The following is a 23,337-nucleotide window of genomic DNA, read 5'->3' as shown; positions in this document are numbered from 1 at the left end:
TAGCTCCCCTGCACAGACTGACTCCACTGTCCCACACAAAAAAAATAAATAAATAAAAACTGAATAATAAACAAGGAACTGAGAAGGAATATGCAGCAGAGGGGGCAGGGTGCTGTGCACATTGGAGAAAGGGGGAGTGGTAAGGAGCTGATCTCCACACGAACTTTCAGTGAACAAAGACTGGAATGGTAGCTGGGACAACAGCAGGTGGGTGATAAGCTGCTACTTAAAACAGGACAAATAGAGGTCAACAAAGCTCATCTCTTTAGCCAGTGAGCAACATCCAAAGTCAAATGACATTGAAAAATTGAAAAAGAGTGACCAAACCATAATAACATGTTGACAGCTGGGAGCCAGCTGACAGATCTCTGACTCGCCCCTGAGAAAAGGAGTGAAGCAAAGAAACAAACCTCCAACAAGCCAACACAGAAAAAACCCAAATCCGAAGCAGGATGGCTTCTGGACTATAGAGCTGATCTCCAGAACCTGAGGAAAAGACACACCCTACTGAAGGAGCAGCTGACTAAGAAGCTGCCACTGAAAGACAGGAAAAAAAAAAACTGGTGAGTCTCCCCAACCACCTGGCAAGACTAAAGAGACCTTCTGTTTAAATACCAACACCAGAACTGGATGTTGAAGGAGTAACTCCAGAATTACTAAGACTGAAATTCTTTTTTTCTTGAACCTGGAATTTTTTATGTGTTTGTTTGATCATTTGTTTGTTTTGTTCCCTGTTTGTTTGTCGACTCTCCTGTTGATTTCTTTGGTTTTCTTCTTTTTTTCATTCTTTGTTTTGTTAGTGTTACTATTGTGAGATAGCTAATACTAAATTGCAAACAGACCAGGGACAGAAACAGCATACATACACTAACCTAAAACCCAACACACCACAAAACAAAATTAACCCAAGTGAAAGAAAACAGGTGGCTGAAACCACCTATAGCCTATCAAGAACATAGTTACACATTACCAAAGGAAGTGATAGGAAGAAGGAGATGGAAACCTATCTACCCCCAAAAATAATTTAATACAGCATTCAGAGGGAAATGAAAAACTGACACCCAGTTACAGAATCCAAGAAAATAAAGATAAACTATGCCAAGAAACCCAAAGAAGCCCACATGTCTAGTAACTCAAGAAATTCAAAGATAACCAAAATAAAGAATATGAGAAGACACAGGAGGAACTATATGAAATTTTAGGAGCCCTAAGTAAACACCAAAGAGAAACAGCAAACACTATAAACAGAGAAGTAATCAAATTAAAGACAAAATAGACAATATTAAAGAGGAAGTGTCGCATGACATGGAAAATCTCAGAAAAAAGAATGAAGCAAAATTACAAAACACAATGGAAGGCCACTCCAGCAGACTAGAACAAGAGCAGAACAGAGAATCTCAGAACTTGAAGATTAAATGGAAATTAACGGAAAAGCTGGAGAACTATTACTCAAACAACACAAGGCCTGTGAAAGGAATAAGCAAGAACTCTCTGACTCCATCAAAAGACCAAACCTCAGAATCATGGGCATTGAAAAAGGAGAAGAGGTGCAACAAAAAGGAATTCACAGTATATTCAAAAAAATAATAACAGAAAATTTTCCAATTCTAGAGAAAGCTATGACCATTCAGGTACAGGAAGCCACCAGGACACCAAGGACTTGACCAAAATAGAACTACCCATGACACATTATCATTAAAACAACAAGCACAGAGAATAAAGAAATAATATTGAAGGCTATAAAAGAGAAAGAACAAGTAACATATAAAGGTAAACCCATCAAAATTGCAGAAGATTTCTCAATGGAAATCTGAAAAGTAAGAAGAGCATGGAGTGAGATATTCTGGGCACAGAATGAAAATAACTTCAACCCTAGGATACTGTACCTAGTAAAACTATCAATCAAAATAGATGGAACAATAAAAATCTTCCATGATAAGCAGAAACTAAAACACTATATAACCACTAAGTCACCACTACAAAAGATTCTTTAAGAAATTCTGAATACAGAAAATGAAAGCAAACAAAACCATGAAAGGATATGCAATAGCAAACCACAGGAGAGTTCCAGACAAGGAATCAGAGAGTAACACTGATTCAACTGCAGACAAGCAAACCTTCAACAACAACAAAAAATAAATGACAGGAAAAACCACATACCTATCAATACTAACACTGAATATTAATGGATTCAACTCCCCCATAAAAGACTATTTGGTAAACAGGATTAAAAAGGAAGATCCAGAAATCTGTTGCTTACAGGAGACCCATCTCATCGACAGAAACAAGCACTGACTTAGGGTGAAGGGCTGGAAGAAGACATACCAATCCAATGGCCCCCCCAAAACAGGCAGGAGTAGCAATACTTGTCTCAGACAAAATAGAATTCAAACTTACATTGATCAAACAAGATAAAGAAGGATACTCCATACTAATTAAATGGGAAATACACCAAAAGGAAATAACAATTATCAACCTATATGCACCCAATGTCAATGCACTCAATTTCATCAAACACACTCTGAAGGAGCTAAAAACATATATAGATTCCAACACAGTGGTAGTGGGAGACTTTAACAACCCCCTATCACCAATAGATAGACCATCCAAACAAAATATCAATTAAGAAATAGACTAACAAATCACACTATAGATCAAATGGACCTAGCTGATGTCTACAGAACATTTCATCCAACTTCTGCTTGATACACATTCTTCTCAGAAGCTCATGAGACTTTCTCCAAAACTGATCATATCTTTGGGCACAAAGCAAGACTCATCAAATATAAGAAAATAGAAATAATCTCATGCATTCTAGCTGATCACAATGCATTAAAACTAGAACTCAACAAGAAAAGCAATAGTAGAAAACATGCCAACAACTGGAGGCTGAAAAACACATTGCTCAATGATCAATGGGTCATTGATGACACAGAAGAATAAAATAAAACATTTCTGGAAACTAATGAAAATGAAAACACGACCTACCAGAACCTATGGCACACAGCACAGGCAGTCCTAAGAAAAGTTTATAGCCATGAGTGCACATATTAAAAGTACAGAAAGATCTCAAATCAATGACTCAATGCTATATCTCAAACTCCTGGAAAAACAAGAACAAGCATATCCTGAAACAAGCAGAAGAAGAGAAATAAAAATAATATGATCTGAAATCAATGAAATAGAAACAACAACAAAAACTGTACAAAGAATCAATGAAACAAAAAGTTGTTTCTTTAAAAGAAGTAAATAAGATTGACAGACTCCTGGCCAACCTGACTAAAATGAGGAGAAAAAAACAAATTTGTTTGTTTTTGTTTTGTTTCTCCTTTTGCAGAAGGGGAGATAACAACAAACACCATTAAATCCAATAAATCATCAGAGACCATTTTGAGAACGTCTATTCTAATAAATTTGAAAAAATCTTGAAGAAATGGACAAACTTCTAGATTCTTATCACCATCCAAAATTGAACCAAGAGGATATTAATCACCTGAATAGATCTACAACACAAAGTAAAATTGAAGCAACAGTAAAGAGTCTCCCCCCAAAAAAGAATTCCAGGACCTGTTGGATTCTCTGCTGAATTCTCTCAGACCATTAAACAGGAACTAATATGAACCCACCTTAAATTGTTCCATGAAATAGAAAGACAAGCATCATTACCTACCTCATTTAATGAAGTCAGTAGTACACCCATCCAAACACCAGACAAAGACACCTCCAAAAAAAGAGAACTATCAGCCAATCTTCTTAATGAACATCGATGTAAAAATCCTCCATAAATTAAGGATAAACTGAATACAAAAACACATGAGAAAGATCATTCGTTATGACCAAGTCGCTTAATCCCAGGGATCCAGACATGATTAAACATAGGCAAATCTATAAATGTAATACAGCACGTTAATAGAAGCAAAGACAAAAACCACCTGATCATCTCAATAGTTACAGAAAAATTCTTCAACACCACTTCATAATAAAAGCTCTAAGAAAACTAGGAATACAACGACTGTACCTCAACGTTGTAAAGGCTATACACGACAAACCTATAGACAGCATCATAGTTAATGGAAAAAAATTGAAACCATATCCCCTAAAATCAGGAATGAGACATAGGTGCCCACTATTCCCACTTCTATTCAATATAGTCCTGGAATTCCTACCCAGAGCATTTAGGCAATATGAAGAAATAAAAGGAATAAAAATAGGTCAAGAAACTGTCAAAATATCCCTATCTGCAGACAACATGATCCTATATATTAAAGAAAAACCAGCAGCATATTTCTCAATCAAAGTATAATGAAATTAAATGATTTGTTCTTCAGTTATGCTAGGTACATTTCAAGTCCTCAATAGGTATATGTAGCAAATGGCACAACAGAATCATCCATATTATCCTAGAAAATTTACTTGATCAGCACTTGTCTAATTACTTAATTCACTGAAAGTTTGTAGCTAGATCAGAAACCACACAGCTCTTACTCCAAATGGCTGGGTGTCCCCAGATGGTCCTTTTGACTGTGCACCTGCTTAGTTTTATTTTTTTCTACATTGAATTGATGCATGACATGCCATATGAAAATAAATCTGAAGTGTCAAATATTATCTTTATCAATGATATTTTGTTATAAAAGTACTATACTTCTCCATACCATAGGTATTTTGCATAATGATTATTTGAAAACATCTGCCTGTTCAAAACCATAATCCAAATGCTTTCTAAATATTACAGTGTGGCAGTAAATACATACAGGAGGAAGAGAAGACAGAAGGGAATAACATTTATCCAAGCTCAGGGTTTTGTTGCAATGAGGAATTTAGGAAGTATGAAGAGACTTCCTGGAGAGAGTCTGTGTGATGTGAACTCACTGAGGAGTTTAAGAAATACGGGGCTTGGGCAGTGAAGGTGCAATGGGTGTGGACCCTATGTGCTCCCCTCTTCTTCAAGGAGTAAATCCTATAACCTGATATGACTGTAGAAACAGAGGTTCATCCTGTGGCTTCCAGATGGCTCCAGAGCTTCCTCTCTGCTCAAAATGCTTGTTGCCATGTAAAACTGACAAAAGTTCTTTCAGTTCACTTGATTTCTTCAGTCTCTGACCTTACACAGGGTAGCTAACTGCTAGCAAAGTCTGAATGCACTAAGACCATCATGCAAATTGTTAGGGATCTCCAGTTCTTCCCCTCTAGGATAGAACTCAGTGCTAGGTTACTTACCCCACTTGCTGATAAATTTATCATAAGGTCCTAAACTTTAATGCTTCCTGTTCTTTAGGGCACAAACGGGGGAGGGTTGCAAAGGAATGGAATAAGTGAGTACATATTCAGCCCATACACTGCAAAGCTCCTTGAGTCCAACAGTGGATCACAGTACACAAAAAATGGAAACTTCTATATTAAATGCATACCTAAAGCAAATAACTGAGAGTCAACCAGTCCTCCCTTCCCTCAGACCACATAAAATACCAACTTATAAATCATGAAATGCGAGAGTTTCCATGTAATTTTGTTTGGTTTTGTTTTCATTCTTCCTTTCTTTCTTTATTCTTTGTCTCTTTCTTTCTTTCTTTCTTTTTCTTTTTAAATTCTTCTTCTTGGCAGTATTGGTGTTTGAACTCAGTGACATTTTCTTGCTAAACAGTCACTCACAACTTGAGCCACACCCCCAGCCCTCTAGGGATGCTGGGACTGGGTCATTGACATGATCACATGATGAATGTGTGGATAACAAGCTACACACCATGTCCAGTGGTGTGAAACAGTACCTAACCCTACACTACCAAGTCTTGACAAAAAAATTGAGAGTACTTCAACAAAAAGAATTCATAGGATGACAACCTTAAACCAATGACTTGGCCTTAGATGCATAAATCACAATGAAGAAACACAATTAATATGAAAAAACAAGCAACTTGACTCCTCCAAAAATCATAGTTCCATAATAATGGACTCTAATGACTGAGAAGTACATAAAACATCAAAAAAATTAAAAGAATGATTATAAGTATGATATAATTTTGATAGGTCATATCAAAATTAAAAGGTACCAATAAATACTTCAAAGAATACAAACAGTTGAATGAACTAAAGAAGATAATGAAAACATTCAATTAAAGCATAGAATGCATGAGAAAATTAAATTGAAATTCTGGAAATTCTGGTAGGTCACTCATATGAGTTACCATATGTAACGTCATAAACAGCACTCGCCAAAGTCAAATATGCATCCAAGAACCAAGCTCCTGAGCACTCTTGACCTATTGTGTCCCATACTTGCATTCCTACTGTTCCATCCTCCATGTTCATGGTGTTTGATAAAATGTCAGTGTAACTTTTGCCAGAGTGGTGTTTTCAAAACTGTCATACATGAATCTGATAATCAAGGTGGCCTTGCTGGGAAGGAGATGCTTTTGGAAGCATGGGTGCATTTCAGCTTGCAGGGCCAGTGGATTCCTTCAGCAGAATCCTGTGAAAATATTGGCATGAAAAAGACAGAAGATGATATTTTCTGGAATGAGTATGGTAAGGCTGGATTGAAAGATTTAGGTCATCATCCCTCAGTTCACCATTTTTCCCTACAGGACACTCATGGTCCCTTCTGCTTGCTGAAACCACATCTTTAGCATCTCGTGTATATGACACAACATAGACCTCTACCTGTCTTGTGATCATTTTCATTTCATAATTCCTGGTGAATTATAGTTTTGTGTCCTCAACGAGCTGAAAAAGTTATTGAACAGAGGAATCATTTGAGTTTTCCCAAAACTGATCTTTCAGAGCATAGAATAGGATTAGCTTCATAAATATGAGTGAAAAGATTTACTACCTAGACACTGTGACCTCAAAGTTAGTATTCTGTAAGTTGTTATGTCACAGACCTGCCATTTGTTGACAAACAAACTCCATAATAAACAAGTTGACATTAGACACTCTGGGAAAGCAGGACTGATGCTGCCCCACAATCAATAGGAGCCCAGAGGTGTGGGAGCTCTCTTCCTGGCTTTCATTGCTTACATGATTTTTCTGAAATAAAGTTCACAATGGGCCATATCTCTTTGGGCAATTTCTGGAATATATTCTATTTTACTTTGTGATACTAACTCACCACATTTTGACTATGACAACCTTTGCACCAATATTCTTGGAGTGGACACAGAAATTCAGGTCAACAGTGGGCCATGATGTCTGACAGAACAAAAATGGCAACTCTGAGGATGTATCAACCAACTGTGCAGTAAGAATGACTTGGCCTGTAAATTTGCATTGGAATGGCAAAAGGATACAATGAAGGATCATCTCTGATATTAAGTTCAGAAGGATGGGAGGTGTCCCTTAGTGAATTGGAAGGCAGAAGGAGGGAAAGAGGATTAAAATTTTAATGCTGTTTGAAGGAGTCCTCAGAAATGAGCAGGTTACCTAGAAGATCAAAACTGTACATATTGGTTTAACTTGTGCATAGTATGTTTCTAAGCCAATGACACATTGAATGAGACTATATATTGCAATGGGGTCATTTGTTGTTACTCTTCATTGTTGTGGCATATGGGATCCAATATGTAAAGCAGAAAGGGAAGTGAACCACACAGCCAAGCAAAACTGTGAGTTCCTGGTTGCTCAGTGTTATATCCTAGTTGTGAATTTTGGCTACACTCAACTACCACGACTTTTGTTCACCTTCTTCCCTATATGCCAGATAGCCCCATCACTCTTGTTAACCTTAGGTCCTCAGCACCACCACTGAGAAGAGCAACAAATTCCTCCATAGCTCAGGGCCAAAGCATATCAGTTCTTGGGCATTATAAACTGAACTTTCCCTGGTTTACGGACCCTGTTCAGAATTGCTCCCATTTATTCTGGTCCCCAAAAGATGCGGCTAGCATTTTGGGACTCACTAAATGTAACATTTCCAGATGGATCATTAAAATTTAATTTCTCTGTAATCCTCAGGGCCTACCTTCTTCCAAACCTACCAGACTAAGGTGCCCTTAGGAACTGTCTTCCTCATCCAACTTGCTTGCGTTGTGAGATGTAGAAGGTGGCAAAGATCTCACTTACACAATACCCAGCCTCCTTTCCTTTGTGTTTGTTTACTATCAGCTCTGACCTGCAGTGCATGGTAAGGATAAGAGAGTCGCTCAAAGACCTGGGCTTGAACAGATATCACAAGCAATTAGATAGAAATAAAATATAAATGGAGGGAGAAGAGCAAACATAGGATTTTGATAGGATTTTGGCTCATTATAAAGAAGAGATAAAGTAAAATATTTGCCAAATATTTCAGTGATTTTTGTAGCCATCACCAGATGAAATATGATGGAGGCTTGCTCTAAAATGATCATGGAGGTGAGGAGTGGTCACACTTGGGATGAATTGGAGGTGTGCTTTTGGTGGTTCTGCTTTTCTTGGTTACAATGTGTGAAGCGCAATGTGTTGATTGTGCACAACCTAGGTGTAACTTGTGCATAGTATGTTTCTATGCATTGACAATTTTTCTTCTGCTTTCTTTTTGTGCTCAGTAAGCTCCAGAAAGAGATTTCTCATTTCCTCTTAGGATTCTTTTGTGTTAGTGTTATTGAACCTAGCACCATTTTTTTTTCGATTTATCTATTTTTTTTCTTTTATTATTCATATGTGCATACAAGGCTTGGGTCATTTCTCCCCCCTGCCCCCACCCCCTCCCTTACCACCCACTCCACCCCCTCCCTCTCCCCCCACCCCCTCAATACCCAGCAGAAACTATTTTGCCCTTATTTCTAATTTTGTTGTAGAGAGAGTATAAGCTATAATAGGAAGGAACAAGGGTTTTTGCTGGTTGAGATAAGGATAGCTATACAGGGAGTTGGCTCACATTGATTTTCTGTGCGTGTGTGTTACCTTCTAGGTTAATTCTTCTTGATCTAACCTTTTCTCTAGTTCCTGGTCCCCTTTTCCTATTGGCCTCAGTTGCTTTTAAGGTATCTGCTTTAGTTTCTCTGCGTTAAGGGCAACAAATGCTAGCTAATTTTTTAGGTGTCTTACCTCTCCTCACCCCTCCCTTGTGTGCTCTCGCTTTTATCATGTGCTCAAAGTCCAATCCCATTGTTGTGTTTCCCCTTGATCTACTGTCTGCACATGAGGGAGAACATACAATTTTTGGTCTTTTGGGCCAGGCTAACCTCACTCAGAATGATGTTCTCCAATTCCATCCATTTACCAGTGAATGATAACATTTCATTCTTCTTCATGGCTGCATAAAATTCCATTGTGTATAGGTACCACATTTTCTTAATCCATTCGTCAGTGGTGGGGCATCTTGGCTGTTTCCATAACTTGGCTACTGTGAATAGTGCCGCAATAAACATGGGTGTGCGGGTGTGCGGGTGCCTCTGGAGTCACCTGTGTCACAGTCTTTTGGGTATATCCCCAAGAGTGGTATCGCTGGATCAAATGGTAGATTGATGTCTAGCTTTTTAAGTAGCCTCCAAATTTTTTTCCAGAGTGGTTGTACTAGTTTACATTCCCACCAACAGTGTAAGAGGGACTTTTTCCCCGCATCCTCGCCAACACCTGTTGTTGGTGGTGTTGCTGATGATGGCTATTCTAACAGGGGTGAGGTGGAATCTTAGTGCGGTTTTAATTTGCATTTCCTTTATTGCTAGAGATGGTGAGCATTTTTTCTTGTGTTTTTTTGGCCATTTGAATTTCTTCTTTTGAGAAAGTTCTGTTTAGTTCACTTGCCCATTTCTTTATTGGTTCATTAGTTTTGGGAAAATTTAGTTTTTTAAGTTCCCTATATATTCTGGTTATCAGTCCTTTGTCTGATGTGTAGCTGGCAAATATTTTCTCCCACTCTGTGGGTGTTCTCTTCAGTTTAGAGACCATTTCTTTTGATGAACAGAAGCTTTTTAGCTTTATGATGTCCCATTTATCTATGCTATCTCTTAGTTGTTGTGCTGCTGGGGTTTCATTCAGAAAGTTCTTACCTATACCTACTAATTCCAGAGTATTTCCTACTCTTTCCTGTATCAACTTTAGAGTTTGTGGTCTGATATTAAGATCCTTGATCCATTTTGAGTTAATCTTAGTATAGGGTGATATACATGGATCTAGTTTCAGTTTTTTGCAGACTGCTAACCAGTTTTCCCAGCAGTTTTTGTTGAAGAGGCTGCTATTTCTCCATCGTATATTTTTAGCTCCTTTGTCAAAGACAAGTTGGTTATAGTTGTGTGGCTTCATATCTGGGTCCTCTATTCTGTTCCACTGGTCTTCATGTCTGTTTTTGTGCCGGTACCATGCTGTTTTTATTGCTACTGCTTTGTAATATAGTTTGAAGTCAGGTATCGCGATACCTCCAGCATTGTTCTTTTGACTGAGTATTGCCTTGGCTTTTCGTGGCTTCCTGTGTTTCCATATAAATTTCACGGTAGATTTTTCGATCTCTTTAATGAATGTCATTGGAATTTTGATGGGAATTGCATTAAACATGTAGATTACTTTTGGGAGTATCGACATTTTTACCATGTTGATTCTACCAATCCATAAGCATGGGAGATCTCTCCACTTTCTATAGTCTTCCTCAATCTCTTTCTTCAGAAGTGTATAGTTTTCCTTGTAGAGGTCTTTCACGTCTTTTGTTAGGTTTACACCTAGGTATTTGATTTTTTTTGAGGCTATTGTAAATGTAATTGTTTTCATGCATTCTTTTTCTGTTTGCTCATTGTTAGTGTATAGAAATGCTAATGATTTTTCTATGTTGATTTTATATCCTGCTACCTTGCTATAGCTATTGATGATGTCTAGAATCTTCTGAGTAGAGTTTTTTGGGTCTTTAAGGTATAGGATCATGTCTTCTGCAAATAGGGATATTTTGACAGTTTCTTTACCTATTTGTATTCCTTTTATTCCTTCTTCTTGCCTAATTGCTCTGGCTAGGAATTCCAGTACTATGTTGAATAGGAGTGGGGATAATGGGCATCCTTGTCTGGTTCCTGATTTTAGAGGGAATGGTTTCAGTTTTTCTCCATTAAGTATAATGCTGGCTGTAGGTTTGTCATATATAACTTTTATAATGTTGAGGTAGTTTCCTTCTATTCCTAGTTTTCTTAGAGCTTTTAGCATGAAATGGTGTTGGATCTTATCAAAGACTTTTTCTGCATCTATTGAGATGATCAAGTGGATTTGTCTTTGCTTCTGTTAATTTGGTTTATTACATTTATTGATTTTCGTATGTCGAACCACCCCTGCATCCCTGGGATGAAGCCTACTTGGTCGTGGTGAATAATCTTTTTGATGTGTTGTTGAATTTAGTTTGCCATTATTTTGTTGAGGATTTTTGCGTCAATGTTCATTAAGGAGATTGGCCTATAGTTCTCCTTTTTGGAGGTGTCTTTGCCTGGTTTTGGGATAAGTGTAATACTGGCTTCATAAAATGTGTTTGGCAGTTTTCCTTCCCTTTCTATTTCGTGGAACAGTTTAAGGAGGGTTGGTATCAGTTCTTTAAAGGTTGATAGAATTCAGCAGAGAATCCATCAGGTCCTGCACTTTTCTTTTTGGGGAGACTCTTGATTGCTGCTTCAATTTCATTTTGTGTTATAGATGTATTCAGGTAATTAATTTCCTCTTGGTTCAGTTTTGGATGGTCATATGTATCTAGAAATCTGTCCATTTCTTTAAGATTTTCAAATTTATTTGAATATAGCTTCTCTAAGTAGTCTCTGATGATTTCCTGGACTTCCCATGGAGCTTGTTGTTATCTCCCCTTTTGCATTCCTGATTCTACTAATTTGGGTTTTTTCTCTCCTCATTTTAGTCAGGTTTGCCAGAGGTCTATCAATCTTGTTTATTTTTTCAAAGAACCAACTTTTTGTTTCATTAATTCTTTGTATGGGTTTTTTGGTTTCTATTTCATTGATTTCAGCTCTTATTTTTATTATTTCTCTCCTTCTATTTGTTTTGGGATTTGCTTATTCTTGTTTTTCTAGGAGTTTGAGATGTATCATTAGGTCATTGATTTGGGATCTTTCAGTCTTTTTAATATATGCACTCATGGCTATAAACTTTCCTCTCAGGACTGCCTTAGCTGTGTCCCATAGGTTCTGGTAGGTTGTGTTTTCATTTTCCTTGACATCCAGGAACTTTTTAATTTCCTCTTTTATTTCATCAATGATCCATTCTTCATTAAGTAATGAGTTATTTAGTTTCCAGCTGTTTGCATGTTTTTTGTCTTTACTTTTGTTGAGTTCTACTTTTACTGCATTGTGATCAGATAGTATGCACGGTATAATTTCTATTTTCTTATATTTGCTGAGACTTGGTTTGTGCCCTAGGATATGACCTATTTTGGAGAAGGTTCCATGGGCTGCTGAGAAGAATGTATATTGTGTAGAAGTTGGATGAACTGTTCTGTAGACATCATCTAGGTCCATTTAATCTATTGCATATTATAGATCTTGGATTTCTTTATTGATTTTTGATTGCATGACCTATCTATTGATGATAATGGGGTGTTAAAGTCTCCCACAACCACTGTGTTGGCGTTTATATATGCTTTTAGGTCTTTCGGGGTATGTTTGATGAAATTGGGTGCGTTGACATTGGGTGCATACAGGTTGATAATTATTATTTCCTTTTGATCTATTTCCCCTTTTATTAGTATGAAATGTCCTTCTTTATCTCATTTGATCAATGTAGGTTTGGAGTCTACTTTGTCAGAGATAAGTATTGCTACTCCTGCCTGTTTTGGGGGGCCATTGGCTTGGTAAATCTTCTTCCAGCCTTTCATCCTAAGCCTATGCTTATTTCTGTCTGTGAGATGGGTCTCCTGTAAGCAACAAATTGTTGGATCTTCCTTTTTAATCCATTTCGTCAAGCAGTGCCTTTTGATGGGTGAATTAAGTCCGTTAACATTAAGCGTTAGTACTGATAGGTATGTGGTGATTCCTGTCATTTAGTTGTCTTAGTTGTTTGCAGGTTTGATTGTGTGTACCTAGGTTGAGGTTACTCTCTACTGTCTTGCTTTTTCTTTTCCTATGGTTTGGTGCTGCCTGTCTTTTCATGGTTAAGTTGGGTTTCACTTTCTGTGTGCAGAATCCCTTGAAGAATCCTTTGTAGTGGTGGCTTTGTGGTCACATATTGTTTTAGTTTCTGCTTATCATGGAAGACTTTTATTGCTCCATCTATTTTGAATGATAGTTTTGCTGGGTAGAGTATCCTGGGGTTGAAGTTGTTTTCATTCAGTGCCTGGAAGACCTCACCCCACACTCTTCTTGCTTTTAATGTTTCTGTTGAGAAGTCTGCTGTGATTTTCATGGGTTTACCTTTGTATGTTATTTGTTTTTTTCTCTCTTACAGCCTTCAATATTCCTTCCTTAGTTTCTGAACTTGTTGTTTTAATGATGATATGTCGTGGGGTAGTTCTATTTTGATCTGGTCTGTTTGGTGTCCTGGAGGCCTCTTGCATCTGTATGGGTATATCTTTCTCTAGATTTGGGAAAGTTTCCGTTATTATTTTGTTGAATATATTACACATTCCCTTAGCTTGCACCTCTTCTCCTTCTTCGATGCCCATGATTCTCAGGTTTGGTCTTTTGATGGAGTCAGTGAGTTCTTGCATTTTCTTTTCACAGGTCTTCAGTTGTTTAATTAATTGTTCTTTTGTTTTTCCTTTAATTACCATTTCTTCTTCGAGTTCTGAGATTCTGTCTTCTGTTTGTTCTATTCTGCTGGATTGGCCTTCCATTTTGTTTTGCAGTTCTGTTTTGTTCTTTTTTCTGAGGTGTTCCATATCCTGGCTGTTTTCCTCTTTAATGTTGTCTGTTTTTGTCCTGAGTTCATTTATCTGTTTATTCATCGTGTTTTCTCTTTCACTTTGGTGTTTATACAGTGCTTCTATGGTTTCCTTTATTTCTTCTTTTGTTTTTTCAAATTCTCTATTTTTGTTGTCTTGGAATTTCTTGAGTGTCTCCTGTACATTTTTGGTTGACTCTATCCAGTATCATCTCTATGAAATTCTCATTGAGTACCTGTAGTATGTCTTCTTTTAAATTATTCTTGTGGGCTTCATTGGGTCCTTTGGCATAGTTTATCTTCATTTTTTTGGAGTCTGGATCTGAGTACCTGTTTTCTTCATTCCCCTCTGGTTCCTGTACTAACTTTTTTGCTGTGGGGAAACTGGTTTCCCCGTTTTTTCTGTCTTCCCGTCATTGTCTTTGGTGTTGTTACTGTCCCTGTACTGCATGCAATTAAGTATTTCCTAGCTTGTAATAATAACAATGGTAATATTTAGAATGGCAGGGTGAGCTGAGATGGAAAGCAAGAAGTTAAAGAAATGCGAAAAACAAATACACAGACTGGAGGGAGAAAACAGAACAAGGTGTCAGACAAGATTTCAAAGGTATAAACAGGGAGCTTTAGTGTACTAATCGACAGTAAGCTGAACAGACATTAGAGAGTCAGAGAGAGGATTGAAAATCAAAAATAAAAAAATAAAGGTAAGAATAAAAATAAAAAATAAGTAAATGAAAGAAAAATCTATTTATAAAAATGTATTAAAATTAAATGAAAAAATAGAAAATTAAAAAAAACCAAAAACCCAAGAAACCTCCAAGTTCAAATGCAGTGAAGTCTCAGTCTCCAATCCTGGAGATGGTGCCTCAGATGTTGTTCTGTAGTTGTCTCATCAAAGGGGATGCATAAAGAAGAACAAAACTACCCACACACGCACAAAAAGAACCCCACCAAGTGTCCCAAGTTCAAATGCAATACAGTTTCACCTTTAATTCTTAGTTGCTATGTTGTGACCTGTTCCATAAAGACCATCACCACAAGGCAAGGACGATCACAGCTGACAATAGGTGAGTACTGTAGCCACCAACCCAAAATGAATGAATCCAGTTAAACTGAGTTAAGAAACAGAGCCATCCTTAGTTAATTCTTCAGATGACTAAAACCTCAGGAAAACCTTTTAATCACCCCAAAGCAGAGAAACCAACCAAATCATCTCAGTATTTTTGACTAACCAAAACTGTGTAACTTACAAAATTATTCTAAGCTGCTAGTGTAACATAGCAAAAAATAATACAAACCTTTATACATATTTCCTGCATCTGACTTCATCATTCACTGTAATCATTCCATTCACCATTGAACAAAATATATCAATATCCACAGGGAGCATAATCATACTGACTACCACTAAGGATGCATGTTGTCCCTATGCCTTCGTAGTTTCCTTTGTCTAGCTTAAGATCTCCATTTATAAGTATAATCAGTACTTAAAATTTTTGGTTTTTTCATCCTTTAAAATAGCTGGCGGAACAGGAAATTAATGTGAATCAACTCCCTGTATAGCTATCCTTATCTCAACCAGCAAAAACCCTTGTTCCTTCCTATTATTGCTTATACTCTCTCTTCAACAAAATTAGAGATAAAGGCAAAACAGTTTCTGCCCGGTATTGAGGGGGTGGGTAAGAGAGGGAGGGGGCAGAGTGGGTGGTAAGGGAGGGGGTGGGGGCAGGGGGGAGAAATGACTCAAGCCTTGTATGCACATATGAATAATAAAACAAAAAAAAATAGCTGGCAGAATTGTGCAAAATACTCCTTTATAAGTACAAAAAGATTGCAACACTGATCTGTTCTCAGGCAAATAATATTGCTGTGAAATAAAAAGAACCTTTCTCATCAACTACTGCAAGGAAGTCTGAATGTAAAATAGGAAAAAGAGGTTTGTAATTGTTGACATATTAATGTATAAAGCAGATACTACAAAATTCAAATATTTCACAGCCAAGCATCAGTTAACATTCTAGAAACAAATTCATGTTTCAATTTTTTACATAATCATTCCAGAATTTGCACCTACTCAAAAATGTTCAGAATAAGTAAACACCTCTAAGTATAGCTCGAATTCTTAAACAGAAATTACCTTAAAAAAAAACTCTTATTTTACAAAAAAATGTACATTTATCATTTCCCAGTGTAATTCAGATTAAAAAGGGGACCAGTAGCTAAAACTAAATTATTAAGAGCAATAAAAACAATGTATGCCAGAAAAATAAAATGATTTAAAAAACAAACAAAACCACTAACAGGGTAAGCCCATTTTAGTGTGTTATGTAAACCATGTTTAAACCTCAACACATAAAGGATATCCAACTCATGAGGATAAAAAGTAAGTGGCAAAGGTCCCATCGATTAGAATTTCTTAGCCTTACTCACTGCAAAGAGCAAATACAGTAATCTTAAACTGACAGAGGACACAACAGGAGGGGGCCTAAGAAGTGGTGAAAAGGTCTGGCAGAGATAAAGCAATGTGGAGTGTAATAAACATGTGCATGGGAACAACACAAGGAATCTTTCTGCATAGCTATCTTCATCTCATGTCATGTATTTCTTTAACAAAATCGGAGAACAAGAGGGCAGGATGTGTATATACATGTAAGTAAATATAAAAACAATTAAAAAAAAAAAGAGTTTCTTAGCATTTACTCTTATCAAGACCCAGGTAATCACATTTTTTAAAAGCCCCATAGATAATTCTGAGACACCATTGAGCAGAAAATTGCAATTATATAGTCACTTTAAAGACAGAGAAAAAAATATATAGTGTGTATGTGCTTAATAAAGTCTAGGACCAGCACAAACATATTTAAACAGAACATTCAGATAAAAGTTCCCATCAAAATACAGAGATTTTCATGTTATTCCTGAAAAGTATATCAGAATAGTTACCTGTTTATTAATATGGAGTAAAAATAGAAAGTCTGGGATATGACCAACTTAAACCCTAATTATATACATAAAGTTCAATATATTTAATGTACTTTCGTCTTATTACAGTAATGATGTAAAAACTTTACATCATTTTTTATAGCACTCTTAATTTTCCATATTATTCCCTATTTATATATATGAAGATGCTTGGCCACATTAAACAATTCTCAAATTCTATAGTAGATACTGCCTTTTTCTCTAACTCTCAGAGGACAAAAAAAAAAGTCAAGGTAAAATACATGTCTGTTATTTCTATCTCAATAATTTCATAAATATTGTGTAGTATATCTACACTCATAATTTAGTTTTGGAAAGCTTTTGTAGAAATCAACTTGTCTTTAATCACTAAATAAAACTTAAAAATTCTTAAATTAGATAATACCAAACAAAAGCAAACATTCATTTATGAGCTGATATAAGTAAGGGAAGACAAATGCCTCAATTTTGTATCTTTTAGGAACAGTATATTAACCAAGTATGTTACAGGAATAAAACCATCAACTAAAATGTCCTTATAAATGTAATAAGCAGCAAATAAAAAGACAACTTTTCTCAACACAAAGTTTTAGCATCCCTGTGGCTAACTAAGACATTTCTTAATGTCTTCTCTTAATTTTAATTAAGCATTAAATCAGTCTAATTAAACTATTTAATTAGCAGACATGTTTAATAATCTTTAAAACAGAATTACAAAATTCAAACTTACGACTATTGTTGTATAAAGTGAACCTAGTTTCAATGGTTAAAAAGGAAAGAACATAAATTAGTGACTTAAGTCAAACTATGGCAAATTAACTGACTTAATGGTTGGTATTATCACGACCAGAAGTCAATTTTTTTAATCTGCATATAGGAATAAGAAATATGTATATGAGTTGATGAATATATAGTGCTTACTCAGTGGTAGCACACTGTTTTAATTTGAAAAGCAAATAAGAGCTGGGCACCAGACTCATGACTACAATCTGAGCTACTTGTGAGGCTGAGATTGGGAGGGTTACAGTTTGAGAGGCCAGTCCTCATTAATAATTAGTAAGAGAGAACACATCTGAAATAAAATACTTTGGGTCTCATATTATGCCCTCTCATCGCAGTGATGGCAGGCCTGGAAAAAACAGCAAGGCCCTATCTCCAAAATAACCAAAGCAAAAAGGGGCAGGAGGCATAACAGGAGTTAGAGAGTGCCTGCCTAGCAAGTGGGACTCCCTCAGTTAAAACCCCAGTACCATTACCACCAAAAATAAAACAAACCAAAACCAAAAAAAAAAAAAAAAAAAAAAAAGAATAAATCATTCTGCTACTATCTATCTCAAAGTTTTATGCAAAACCTTGTGTAAAGAACTACAATATTTGGCAATTATAGTGGCATGCTGAGGAACAATAACCAAATGGTCACCACTGATTTTAACTATCACTTTGTCCTAGTCTCACATTAGCTGACTTAAATTAAAAGAGTGGAGTGGGATTTGGCATAAGTATTATTTTAGAGGTTCTCCCAAGTGATTCCAAGTCAAGATTCAGGAAAATCCTTGAATAACCATTTCTCAAAAATTAATATTAGGTATTTAAAAATACATGATAAAATCATGATTTTAAAATAATGATACATTTCAGGATACGGCTCTAAAAAAAATCAAATGGAGGCTAAAAACCTCAGTCATGAGAGAAAATTCATGAAATAATGGCAAAACTACAAAGGTTATTACATGTGTACCTTAGTACTTGGGAGGCTGAAAGCAAGAGGATAGAAGTTTGAGGCCAGCTGGGCAAATGGTTTGTGAGACACCCTCATCTTCAAAATAACTAGAGCAAAACAGACTAGAGGTATGGCTCAAGCAGTAGAGCACCTGCAGTCCTGAGTTCAAATCCTAGCCTCACCAAAAATGAAAAAAGAAAAAAGTTATAGTTACCATGAAAGTAATACCCTCATCATTATAGAACAATAATGTGAATATATTTAGTACCATTTCATCATATGCTTAAAAATAGTTAAGGTTATTGGGCTTGCAGAGTGGCTCAAATGGAACAGCCCCTGACTAGAAAAGTGCAAGGCCCTGAATTCTAACTTCAGCCAAAAAAAAAAAAAAAAAAAAAAAGGTAAGGTTATGGATTTTATATTGGATTGTATTATATTTCCATTTTTAAGAACTCTAACTGCTATTTTGTTTTAGAACACAAATTAATTTGTCCATTACTGGCAAAGATATGCCTACAGAACAATAGCACAGAACTCAAAATCCAGAAATTAGCTCTTACATTTATATCAAATGATAGTGAGACAACTGATATCCCCATGCAAAAGAATGAATCTGAATGCCAACACCAGACAACACACAATGATAATCCAAAAGATTATCGACCAAATGCTAAATATAATAAATATAAAATCCTGGAGGAAAATGAGCAAATCTTTGACACTTTAAACCAGAAAAATATAGCTAAAACATGAAAAGCACAAACAATAAGAGAAAATAATAAAGTAAAAAAGTACGACTTAAGGTGTCACCTGTTTTGCTAGTGCAAAAGCTTGAGTTCAAAAACGAGCCCTAGCAGAAGAAAAAAATTTAAAAGCTTCTACACTTCAAAAGATGCCAATAAGAAAATGAAAGTAACAGACCAAAAGAAAATATACCATACAGTTTGCAAACTGAACAAAGAACTCTTCCAACTTCATTTAAAAGACAAAGGAAAAATATACAAAAATGAAAAAACAAAAAAAACCTCCATAATTTTGAAACTGGCCTAGTCTGAACAAGTATTCTCCACAAAAATATACACAATCAATAAGCACATGAAAAGTTGTTCCATATCATTAGTCATTAGAGAATAATGATATGATGAGGTTCTACTGTACACCCAGAATGGTAGGTATAGCCAAGTACAATCTGGAGATATTTGAACCTCAAATATTGCTGGTAGGAATATAAAATGAAGCAGTCATTTTAGGGAAAATAACTTGGCAATTACTTAGGTTAAATATAAATTTTTAACACCATAGGCAATTTGTTCCTATGTGCCTAGCCAAACATAATTGTTCACAGAAAAAGATATATACATTAATTTTTCTAGCAACATTTAATAGTCCCAAACAGAGAAAAACCCAAATGTCCACGGTAATCAAAATGTAGTATATTCATACAATAAAATACCACTGGTATAAAAACATACAATGCTGATCCATAAAAGAATCTCAAAAACCACTATCTAGTGGAAAAAGTAAAGACTGCATATTGTACACTTCATTTATTTGAAACATCTGAAGACTGCAAATTTATGGACACAGATTAGATACTGTCTAAATCTGAAGGTGGGACCAAAGAATAAATACAAAGGAGCTTGATGCACCTGTTGGAGAGATTGTAATGTTCTAAAACTGGACTGAGGTGATGTTAAGATTCTATAAATACTAAATTGTACTTAAAAAAGGAATAAATCATACATATAAATTACACCTCAATACAGTCGTTAACTTATCCAATAACCAAACAATTAGTTGAACAAAAAAATTAAAATTAATAAGCAAATGGCATGCTTGCAAGTCTTGGAGCTAAAGGTTAAATTATGATGTTTCAGATCAGATTAAACATAAAATAATCTCTTAAAGAACATACATAATTTTTACACAAATCAAACAAAATGCTTGAATAAATGTAAGAATTTTTTTCCTACAGTTTAAAAAATCAATCTTATAAAATGGTAACAAAAAGTGTACGTCTGTGTAAATAATTACAAACTAATTTAATGACAAGCAGAGTTTCAAAACTGTAAGCTGAATTATTACAATATCTCATCTAAAAAATTATCTTTTAGGATATATCCTTTAAAAACTATCTCATTGAGATTGGAAATTACATCTTCAGAACCTAGATCTTCATATGTCAAGTTCTTGCTGTTATTTAGTGGCTACTGAATTCCTTGCCACATTTAGAAGAAACAGGAGTTATTACTAGGATCAATAGACAAAAGTAAGTATAACACAGACATACCAACTTGACAAATTAAATGTCATATAAATATTGTATAGGGAAAGCATAAAAAGAGTAACTTATTTTTATAAGTCAGCTACATAAAAAAAAAATCTGAGTTCACCTTTGAAATACCAATTCCAAATACTTCAGACTTTCATTCTTCTTACACACTAGAAAGATGAAAGTTAAAAATGAGAAAGTTAATGTTTGGCTGGTGGGCAGCCACCCAAAGGCCATCAGGGACTCTGCTCACCTTCCACTCCATCCCCTCCTTCCCTTCATGATTACCATGGCAACTCCTGCTGGCAGGCAATGGGTCCTGACCTATCCTACAGATCCATATTACCCAGAGCTCCTCCCCACCAAACCTCGACCTATCCCAATGCCCCATAATACCTTAAGCTCTTGACTTCACCCAGGATCTAAAAACTGGGCTGCCATGTCTCCAGTGCGACTTCTCCCTCCCTGCTCTTTGGGGATGGTGAACCTTGCCCAAAAGCAGGCTCTCAATAAAGCCTGCTTAAAGCCTGCTTGCTTTGTTATTTGGCTCCAATTTGGCCTTCCCATCAGCGTCGACCTAACAGTTAAAACCATACAAATGAATTCTAAATAGAAAAACAAATGCAGATCTTCATTATTACGGTGTTTAAGTAGGACAGTTCGAGCCTTTTTTTGGGACTCATTTTCTTTAACACTCATTCACCATGTAATATTGACGCTTATCTGCGCCAAGAAAAGTAACTGAATGCTTCCTAACCAAAGCACACCCTTTAAACTAAGTTTCGTAACCAAGGCATCCCAAATTCTTTTAATTGAAGGTATATAAAATTTCCGTGGATTTAGAAGCTGAATGGATTTCCCGATAACCGAATATCTCAAAGTACAGCATGAATATTTAATAGCAATTTACAAATCTTTAATTTCAAAAACCTTCTGAACAAATTATTCAAACACCAGTAAGAAAAACTGCACAGAAAAAATGGTTCTATTATGTCCTTAATACAATGCTCCTATTTAAAAATTATGTAAATTCTACTTTCCACAGAATTTCATACACATTACATACTTTCATCAATTATATGACTATGCAAGAATACATGTGCAATAATACCATAAAAATCAGATACATTTCTATAGGAACAAAGAAAAACAGGAACGTGGTAGATTAAAGCTAGATTGGGAAGGATTTCAATAAAACTCTTTCATCACTGTCTTTTCGCCCTCAGCAAACTAACGGTAGCATGGGAGGGCAAAAACAACATTCAAAGCCAGACCTGAAACCAAAAGCAGCTCCCATTACTGCAGCGGCTGGACAAAAAGTCTCGTCTAGAAGACCAAACGTAGTTGAGGCCCAATATTCCAAACATAATCCCCCAGGTCGACCAACCCGCAATATCGGAGAATACGAGCAGTCGGTGACTCAGCCCTTGGATAGATTGCTTGCACTTCTGGGAGAGACTCAATCAGACACAACGATAAAGAAAAGGAGGTGGGGGGAGAGACAGGAGGACTGCCATTTTTCCTTATGTATTTTCCAAAATGTTCCAAAACATCAACTTTGCCTATGCATGCCGGTTCAGCCACAGGAACTGAAGAGGCCTTGCCCAACGGAGGAGAGAAAGAAACATACACAAGCTCCCACCACGTTCTTCTACCCCACCAGTCTGGAAAGGTGTGGGTAGCTAACTCATCATAAGACATAGATTAGCTTCTGTCCAGGACCAGAGCGTAGAGTGGTAGCAAGAAGACTCGATCCCAAACTCAGTTACAAATTATAAACGTGGCTTCGGGACTTTAGCCTACTCTTGTCACTTCATAGAGGTGACTGAAACTTCTCTCTCACCCTCAGCCGGTAAATAATTTCTTACCTCTTTTTCTGCTCTCGCCGGAGTCAGGTACTACTCTGGCTGAACTCAAGCATTTTTCCTACGTCACCTCCGACTCCTCCCGTAGCTAAAGCTATTCCTTGTTTGCTGCTCTGGGCCTGGTAGCTTCCTTATGACTCGCTCCTAACTCCCTTCTACACTAGCAACCAAGGCTCAGGTGGCCTCCTCCGGTGAGGTAAAGGCAAATAGCCTGGGCGTATTTTGTTAACGGTTGGTGGTTGCGTGAGCCTTGGGATAAGGTCAGCGATATAAAGCCCTAAATGGGCGGAATACGCCGAAATTTGGGCTCACGCAATCCACTTAGCCGGTTCTCTTCAATATTTCAATATGACGGATCCGGCAAACTTAAAAAAAAAAAATTTTAAAAACCACTGGCCAGCTTACCACTGCAACTGATCAGACTCCCACCAGCCCAAGCGTCAAAAGCCTCAGCCCCGCCCCTCGGCACTGTCCATATTTCAGCCGGGCTCTTCCTGTCTGTGCAGTCACCTTCCTTCCCTCCCCCCCCCCCCGCCCCCACCATTAACATACCGGAAGTGGGGGAACTCGGACGGGCCTTCTGTTTGCCCCAGATAATTCAACCTTCACTGAAGTGTTTCAAATCCCGGCAAAACTGGGGTGTGGACCGGGTACACCACACATTAAGAGACAGCACGCTGAAGACAACTGTCCCATTCCGGGACCCACAGAGTCTGAAGTTGCCTTGGAAAAGCAGATTTGAGGACTCGTCA

At 36.7% G+C, this 23,337-nt stretch overlaps 1 long non-coding RNA gene across 1 annotated transcript in view; it reads right to left on the bottom strand.

The window, feature by feature from the left end:
• Nucleotides 1-23,080, bottom strand: part of LOC141419732 (uncharacterized) — a 59,074-nt gene extending 35,994 nt beyond the window's left edge. Inside the window, exons 1-3 of the long non-coding RNA XR_012444392.1 lie at nucleotides 21,117-23,080; nucleotides 20,842-20,890; nucleotides 3,671-3,797 (exon numbers count right to left, since the gene is read on the bottom strand). This is a non-coding gene — a long non-coding RNA (uncharacterized lncRNA). The remainder of the gene's footprint in view (nucleotides 1-3,670; nucleotides 3,798-20,841; nucleotides 20,891-21,116) is intronic.
• Nucleotides 23,081-23,337: the final 257 nt, after the last annotated feature.

Source organism: Castor canadensis, chromosome X, assembly GCF_047511655.1.
Source record: "Castor canadensis chromosome X, mCasCan1.hap1v2, whole genome shotgun sequence".
NCBI classification, from domain to species: Eukaryota; Metazoa; Chordata; class Mammalia; order Rodentia; family Castoridae; genus Castor; species Castor canadensis.
Note: the sequence above shows the minus strand (reverse complement) of the source record. Positions and strands in the feature narration are given on the sequence as shown.